The 9013-nt window shown below is 45.5% G+C and overlaps 1 long non-coding RNA gene across 1 annotated transcript; it reads left to right on the forward strand.

Annotated features, from left to right (window-relative positions):
* The first annotated feature begins 949 nt into the window (after window positions 1-949).
* LOC125702477 (uncharacterized) lies at window positions 950-7765 on the forward strand. The gene is made up of 3 exons (XR_007380620.1): window positions 950-1048; window positions 3846-3987; window positions 6920-7765. It is a non-coding gene; the product is annotated as an uncharacterized LOC125702477 (long non-coding RNA).
* Window positions 7766-9013: the final 1248 nt, after the last annotated feature.

Consider the following 9013-nt stretch of genomic DNA (forward strand, 5'->3'; position numbering starts at 1 on the left):
ATGTTCATAAACACCAGTTCTCACGTCAAGGAGCTTCTTTGAGAAACTGGTTCAATATTGTGTTTGGACTTGCTGAGCCTCTTAGCGTTGGGCTGGGAACAGGAAGCTGTGGCTTTGATCATCAGAACAGACTATGAGGCTCCTCCGGTTCACTCTGTTGCACAGGAGCAATTCCAGGCTTCCCTCCATCCCAACGGAGCTCAGAGAGGCCCTCAGAAAAAAAGTCTGAAGGTAGAAACCTCTGAAACAATCAACTCTTTTAACAAAGCTACAGTGCATGAATCGTGGAGCAGAAATAAAGTTCTGCATATGTTGAATGGTTCACTTCACAGATTTTTTTTCCTGATTTTTCTCAGATAATTCTTCCAGGAAAGAGTCATGGAGCAGCCGGGTTGGAAGGGATCTCAAAGATGATCACGTTCCAAGCCCTGCCGTGGGCTGGCTGCCCCCAGCTCAGGCTGCCTGGGACCCATCCACAGCCTTGGGCACCTCCAGGGATGGCACCCACAGCTGTGGGCAGCAGTGCCAGTTCAACACAAGCAGTGTCAGTGCTTTGTAAAGCATTTTGCACATCTCAGAGCTACTCTCCCAGCTTCCCAGTCACACAGCCTGACAGCTTTCACTTTTAAGACGATCTGATGTTCTAGTAACATTTGTTCATCTTTTTTTTTTTTTTTTTTTTGCCTCACTTCAGCAGTTTCAAACACATCTTGTCACAGAACAAATATTTTCTCTGTTCTAGCTTCCTAGTAATTCGACAGATCTCTGTGGAATTTCATCCTGAAGTTTGAGTCTTTCTGATTGATGCGGATAGAGAGCGCCACAAGTGACAGCTTCGCCTTCCCGGGGGAAATCACGCCAGATCTCGCGAGACAGGCTGGCGTGGCGTGGGCGTTGCCAAGGTAACGACGGCCGCGCCCCCGCACGTATAAAATGCCTCAGGGCTGCGGTGGGGAGGAGTCGGTGTGTGCGCATGGCGCGGGTTGTTTGAACGTGGGGAAGCCGTACGCCGTCCATTCGCGTGTCAATGTAGCGAGGCGGCAGCTCGGTAAGTGTGCGGCAGCGGGCTGGGCTGGGTCTGTTTTACAGAGGCGGGGGAGGCGTTCTGGAGCTACCGCGGGTTATTTAAACGGGGAGAAACCGTTAGCCGTGCGGTCACGTGACCACGCAGTGGGCAGCCGGAGCCCCTGTAGGTGGGCTGGTAATGCGGAGCAGAACCCTCACTGCTGGCTACAGGGCGGAGCAGATCAGCCCTTAAGGCCACCCCAGGTAGTGGTAGTGAGCTGCTGCTTTGCCATGGATGCATGGTGGTGGAAGGCTATTACCAGGAAAAATGTGGAGTCCCTAGCTGAGTTCTGTACAAACATGCAGTGTGTGTGTCTCTGGCTGCAGTGACTGCTAGAGCCTGGTCCTTGCAGTGCTGGGTGGTGGAGATGACCTTGTGTTAGATGTGACCAGCTGGATGGTTTACTCTTCCTTATGGCTGATTTGAAGGAGGAAGTGGAGAGGCTGAGGAGCATCAGGGAGCAGGAGATAGATTAGTGGTGCCCATCTCTACCAGCATTGACTTTTAGGCAGTTACTTTAGGAGCAGTTTTAGGTCCACAAGGAGTATGTATCACCCCCACCACCTTGCAAACAGGTAATAGGAAGGGACCAGCAGGCGGAGTTTCTGCTACAGTGAACCCCTTGTCCACTCCTCCCCCAACAACAGTGGTGATGAATTGAGGGGCAGGAGGCAGTGGCAAAAGGTCCCTGCTCAGCGATGCAGGTGCACCTGCCCAGCAAATACTGCCTCAGCTGCTCCTGTAGAACAAGGTACAGTGCTCTGCAAGGAGAACTGGACAACAGTGAAGATGATAGTTCTTCCTACTTGGAGGTGTTGTCCAAGGTAAGACTGTCAATGTGGTCTGCCTAAATCTCACTAGAGCCTTTGACACTGTTCTACAAGCATCCTCATGGAGAAGCTGGCTGCCCATGGCTTGGATGGATGGATGGTCTGCTGGATGAAACTGGGTGGCTGGCCACAAAGAGTTGTGGTCAATGGAGTTAAATTCAGATGTGGCAAGTCACAAGCAGTGTCCTCCAGGGCTTAGTGCTAGGGCCACTCATATTTAGCATCTTCATCAGTGATTGTGATGAAGCGATTGAGTGCATCCTCATAAGTTTGCAGATGACACTGAGTTGGGAGGGAGTGTTGATCTGCTGGAGGGGATAAAGGCATTACAGAAGGATCTGGATAGACTGGATTGATATGCTGAGTAAACTGTATGAGTTTCAACAGGGCCGAGTGTCAGGTTCTGCATTTTGGTCACAACAACCTGTGGCAACCCTACAGGCTTGGGGAAGAGTGGCTGGAAAGCTGCCTGATGGAAAGGGACCTTGGTGTACTGATGGACAGTGGGCTGAATATGAGCCAGCAGTGTGCCCAGGTGGCCAAAAAGGCCAATGGCATCCTGGCTTGGATTAGCAATGGTGTGGTGAGCAGGAATAGGGTATGATGTGCAGCCTTTGGGCTGCAGTGCTGGGTGTGGGCCTCAGTTTTTTTATTATTTTATGTCCTTTTTTTTTTTTAAAAAAAAAAAAAGCATTTGGGATTTTGTCCTCTCTGTAAACTGGACTTAAAGATTTTTCTTGACGTTCTTTCTGTGCCTTTTAAGAAGAGTTAAGCCAGGTATTTTTAAGTTCACTTCTTTTACATTAAAGAGCTGTGGGTTTTTTGATCAGCTTTTAGCCTGCAGCTGAGAGGAGTTTCATAAAGCTTCTGCTTCTGAAAGCCTCAGGAATCTGGGATTCTCTAGAAGAAGGCACAAAGAAGCAGGCTGTTTGGAACAGCGGTGTGTGGTGAGAGCTATTGCTAGCTGAGACCTGAGAGGTCTGCCTGAGAAGCTCACCCAAGCAGCAGGCATAGTCCTTAGGATCACAGTCCTTAGGGGTGGCAAGGAGGGAGTGAGGGATGCCTGACAGTGGCACTGTGCCACTGAGGGCTGCATGCATGGGTGTTAACATGAGGATGGTTCTCCTCACTGCTTCCTGAAGCAGGATGTCTGTCTTCATGTTCCATGCTCTGCATGGTGTAATACAGATACACGAAGATGAGCAGACATTAATTAGCGGGCATCTCCTTCAGCAATTCAGCTAAATGAGGGACTCTGGTCATCACTACATTGAAGCCAGCCATGGCATGCAGAGGCCTTGCCCAAGTCTGGTATACATTACCATTGGCTTTGCTTTCTTTGGGTGGTTGAGTTGTGTACCCCCCCAACACAGGGAGAGGTAATAACTTCCCTCCAGAGCTGATCCTCTTCTGTGAGAGGCATCTGGCAGTTTGCTGCCAGGCAGCACTGTGGGCGGGTACCCGGCTCCAAATGCAGATCTCAGTGCTGTATCTTGTTAATTACTTTCTGGGGCCTTTCAAGAAAGGTTAAGATTGTTTTGAGATGCATGCCACACAAAGTCCCTGCCCCAAAGAGCTGATGTTTGAGAAAACTCTCTCAAAATTGTAATGAAGAGAGGAGGCGGCTGAGGCACAATCTAGCCAAATTATATTGATAATATGTAGTAATTATATAGCACTTCACATGATCAGAGCACTTTACAAACATTAACTAATTTACAGCATTTACTGAAAACAGATGTGCTTTTTTTTCCAGGAGGAAAAAAAAGATGCTGAGCTCGCTGGTGTTAGAGAGCAGTGGTCAGGTTGCAGTCCCTGATTTGTGAGGAGGCTGGAGGTGGCTCCAGGGACCTTCCACAGGTCTTGTAATTGCAGCTCTTGCACTAGTGAAACTAGGTGCCTTCCTGTTCTTTGGTAGTTTTTAAGTCTGAATGTTAATCTCTTGCCAGATGAATTTTAATGTCGGAGAAGAATATGGACTGTATGTGAAGGCAGGGAACCTGCTCTGTCGTTGTCATCATCGACCCCTGATATCACTTGGAGCAAGACAACCAATGATAGCAGTGACCCGACTCTGGAGTGGCAAGAAAGGTATGTTTGCCTTAGAGACCTAAGGCTGTGTTCAGACTTATGAATCTTTCTTTTCATTTCTTCTTGGTCTTCCTTTTAATGTTGTCTGAATATCTGTCTAACCTCATATGCTTGTAACTTCACCAGTTCATCTCACATGGTATGTTGTATTAAGCACCATGAATCTATACTTTTATTATGTTTGATGTTCTATAGAGGCACAATAAGGATATAACTTTGACCTTTCTCCAAGTGTAGCCTGTTTGATGACCAAAACTAATAATTTCTACAGTGAGTTCTGTACAGCTTCTTAGAAAGTATGAGAAGAAAACTCTCTGCAAGACAGGGAGGGTGTGAGAGCACAAATTCTGAATTTCCTGTATTAGTCTCCTTTTCCCCTTCCTGTGATCAGTCACTGGTTTCCCCTGCCTCCCCTGGTTTTGTGTTAGGGCAATTAAAAAAAGCTGCTCACTTGGCTGAGTATTTCGCCATTAACATCATACATATTAACCTTATAAATTAGCCTTTTATGTGGTACTGTATCAAAAGGCTCTTGAAGTCCAGCTAAATTATGGTTTACTTCTTCACCCTTTCCCTTGTCATTGTCACCTCCTTACAGAAATTACTCAAGTTTGTTAGGCATGACCTCCCCTTAGTAAATCCAGGATGACTCTCTAAACAATCTGTACTTGCCAAGTGTGCTTCAATATTGTCTCTGAGCAGTGACTGCAGACTCCTGCACAAATACAGAGAATATAAAACTGTGCTTGAGCAGTGGCAATAGAGGGAAGGGTGAATCTTATGGGACTCCAAACAAGAATCTGGCTGAGAATGTAGTGGAATGAGGGGGATCTTTGCAACACCAAAGGTAGGGAAGGAGGAGCATGAAAGATGTTGAATGCTTCAGCAATATTGCAGCCTGGTATTGAATGGAAAGAGCTGAGCAGGGAAGAGAGCAGCAGGATGTGGGATTGGTGCTTCAGGGCTGGGCTGTGCCACAGAGCTCTGGAGAGAGGTGGTGGTGCTCAAAGCTTTCTGCTGTGCTGCAGTGCAAAAACAGAACTTGTGAGCAGAGATGGGGGAAGCTAGCAAGCTGCTGCAGTGCAGGGCTGGGAGGTGGAGCAGTGCAGGCTGCAATGCTGAAGCATAGGGGAGAGTGGGAAAAGAGCTGGAAAAATGGGTTTCTGGTATTGCTGGTTTCTAGTAGTGCTGCACTGCAGAGGAGCTGTGCAGAGACGGGGGAGGGAATGCAGGAGCTTCATGTAATGATGCAGTGCAGAGCAAGGGAGAGGGAAAGCTGGGCTGCAGATCCTAGAGCTCAGGTAAGATTTGGGGAAGGAATAAGGACTGTAGTGCAGCAGCACAGCAGATGCGGGCATTCATTCTCTTCCACCACTCCAGCAAGAGGGAGGCAATATTTTTTAAGATAGGCTCAAAAATCCTTTTGTAAACTCATCTTTCTAAAAAATATATATGTAATCTCTTAATGGGAGCTCTCTTCAAGCTCTTTCTGACTGAGAACAAGGTGTTTGACTTGAGAAGGTTCTCTCCTCATTATGACTCCAGCTGGGGTTTGAGGAAGAAAAACCAACATGGGATCTGCAGGTCTGAGTTCAGGCAGCAGTCACTGCCATCTTTAATATTTTTCACTTGTGTTGCGAGTTTTGCTCAAGGAACCTTTTTTTACTTATGTTTACCTTCTCCTACTCTTGCATGAGTTTCTTCTGTCATAGTATGGTGACATAATGGATTTACTGTGCAAAGAAATATTTGTAGTTTTATTACAGAAACACATGAGGCCCTTCTAATCAAGTAGATAGTTTTTCCAGTTAAGCCTATGTTTCTTATGTGTATGTTGTTGTTTATAGTGCTTGTGAGGAACTTCAGCAGAAGCTGCACTAAGCCTAGCTGAAAGGAGGAGAGACTAATATTTTTCATCTGGTTTCTCTTTCTTTTCAAGTCTCTTAATATTTTTTTTTCTACATTAAAATCTAATGGATTATAAATTCCAGTTCAGAAGAGGAAGGCTGTACTTTGAGGGACAGAAGCAGATGAAGCATAGAAGCTTCTTCCTATGGAATTTGTTGCAGATCCAGAAATTCACTGTGGAGTAAAAAAAAAAAATATGCTGAGGCTTGGAAGTTATTTTTCATTTTAAATTTAGAAGAGAAATGAGAACAGTGTTTTAAAAACATTGCATTTGAGATGAGTGTAAGGATTTCTGGCTGTGCAGAGGATAGGAGCTCTGCTGAGAATGCAGGAAGATGAGAACTGCTGATGGAGGTGGGACTGTGAGCACCAGTTCTAGATTAGCATGTGAATATGCACACTGAAAGGACATCCCAATAGGTGCCATTCCATCTCAGAAATCCTAGCCTGCAGTTGAAATCTAGTTTTCAGTGGAAGTGCCTGGCCCTTTTCCATACATTTCTGGAAATGAAAAGGCATTTTTTCCCTTATTGAGTGTTTGAGTTCTAGATTGCAGTATGTTAATGGCTGAGATGCTTTCACTGGAAATCAACGCAGGTGTAACTCATGTAACATCCTCAGAAGGGAGTCCACATGTTGCCTGGGAGCAGGGCTGCATAACCAGCTGGGAAAAGTGCTGTTGTTCGCTGTCATCTCCTTGATGCTACCTCTGACACTGTTATTACTCCCCAGTGCGATGTCCTAGATTGTAGAAGGGGCACTACTCCTTCAGAGCTGCCAGGCTGTGCCTCAAAAAAATTACATAGGACTTCTTTAGGACAGGTTGTAGCGTAAATCACTGTCATCTTACTCGTTCCCTCCCAAGAGGGAGGCAAAATGCAAGAGGAAGCACTTAGCTGATTATCTGGTTGGATCTGGAAAAATGTAAGGAGGATAACCTCTTGGTTGGTTATTTGCTAGTTTAAACATTGCCTAGCTCTTTCAGCTGCTCATCTGCCTGCCTGCCTTATTCTTTCCTCACCAGGATGAAGAGATAAGAAGGTGGAGTTCTCAGTGAAATGTGAGAGGTTTTGTTAGTGTATCTGTTCATCTATCAAAGCCCAGACTGCAGCCTTTTGTAAATTGACTCTGCTCCTTTTCATCTTTCATAAATTGCTTTAAAAAATAGAGACAAAAGGCTGCCAACTGTGTTAGTTCCTGGAAAAATCCTTCTTCTGTTTAAATACAACTTTTAAGAGGCATTTAAAAGTGAGATGCAGCCATGTGTGAATGCCTGCATACGTACCAAAGAGCTGCATCACACTGAACACTTCCAACACTCTACATGGTGACTGCTGCAGAGCAATTGGTCCTTATTCCATTTTTCCTAGTGGAGCCTGCTTCAGGATTGAGCTTGGCACTCAGCCACACTGGTTGCATCACTGAGGTAAGTCTGGGTGCCTACATCAACCGTCTCTCCCAAGTCGATTCAACTTGGACAGTAGAGATGTGCAGGTCTGCTGCAACGTCTGCAACCTTTTCTTTATATTCTTTTCATTATTAAGTACCATTTCCTCAGTGCTAGGAGCTTTGCAGAAGAGGGTAAGGCACACATTCTCTAATGTTTAATGTCACTCATGCTGCTGTGGAGTCTTGTTCCAATGGATGACTGCATGAAACCAGTTCTACTGTAGTTTTGTTGTCCTACTTCAGGTCATATAAGGTGTGATGACAGGGAATTCAGCTATTAGTTTGTGTGGCAGACCCAGAGGCGGCAGAGCACAGTAATTCTGCAGGTTCATTCATTAAAAATTCTTCCTGCCCACGTGTTCATGTGAACTGCATTGACTTCCAAAGCATGACTCTGCCCTGTAATATCACTTCATGGGAGCCTTTTCCTGATATTTTATCTCCTCTTCTTCCCGCGTATTAAGTCACTGTTGCTGTCAAGCCGTCCTCAGAGATGAGAGCACTGAGCAGCTCTTTTCTGAACAAGATGGTGATTCACACCTTCTTTAAAAAAAGATTTTTTTTTTTGTTGGAATGTGATGCTTTAGCTTCAAGTCACTATTTCTGTTTTGCCTTTCTCTGCCAAGTGTACTCTTTCATACCTGAGATTTTTCTATTCTGATTCTTCATTCACTGTCATGGCATCACTGCTTAGTCTTTCAGCTTAATGTATTAGGAGTCTTTAGTTGCTCTGAAAATAATCCTTTAAATGAGTGCTGTGAACTCTGTGATTTCTCTGGTTGCTTCTGGGCATGAATGATGCCAGCATCTATCCATGCGAAGCACTGTGTGCCTGTGATACGAGGCTGAAAACCTCCAGTGAAGACAAGAGTGAACACAAAGGACCAAACAAAACATTTCACGTTCTTGGTTTCCAATGATCCATGGAGTATAGGAGAAAGCTAGAAGGAAACAGAATCAAGCATTCTTGGTGCAAACACTATTTCTGTAGTATCTGGTTAGACTGGTCCTAGGACACCAGGATGAGTCTTGCTGTGCTGTGTGTGAGACCAGTGCCATCAGTTGACACTGATATAGATCCAACTTGAGTATTTTGAAAATGAGGGATGGGAGCAGTGCCTGAACCAATACATATGCCATCTGGAACAGCAGCTTCCAGACTCATGGACACACATTCACCCCAGGATAGGGACCTTGCCGTGTTTGCATTTGTTTCCTCACCTGTGGGAGGCACAGCCCTGCTTAGCTGCCCTATTGCAGTTCTGGAAAGGAGGCAGTATTTGGGCTCAAAGCCCTGAGTTGTTCTGATGTGAGACAGCAGAGAGGAAGGGAAAAACAGGCAAAAGGCTAACATCAAGGTGATCAAAGGAGTGGAAGGTAGGCAGGAAAAGGCAGCAGATAGGAAGAGACTATTCAGGGCAGCATCTCTTGGCTACAGGGTAATATCTCCAGATACACGAGCATTTGTTTCTCCAATGTTTTTCTCTTAGGAACCACTGTTTGTGAGAAAATATCATTTAATTTCTTGTAGATGAACAATAAAAAATTGCTGTTAGTACTGACTGAAGTGCTGGCAACTGCCTGGTGCAAAACTTTGGCAGGCTCTGCTTGCAAACAGTCTGTAAACAGGCTGAGATTTTTCTCTTCACAGTTGTTTTCTCCTTCAAAG

Source organism: Lagopus muta, chromosome 19, assembly GCF_023343835.1.
Source record: "Lagopus muta isolate bLagMut1 chromosome 19, bLagMut1 primary, whole genome shotgun sequence".
NCBI lineage: Eukaryota > Metazoa > Chordata > Aves > Galliformes > Phasianidae > Lagopus > Lagopus muta.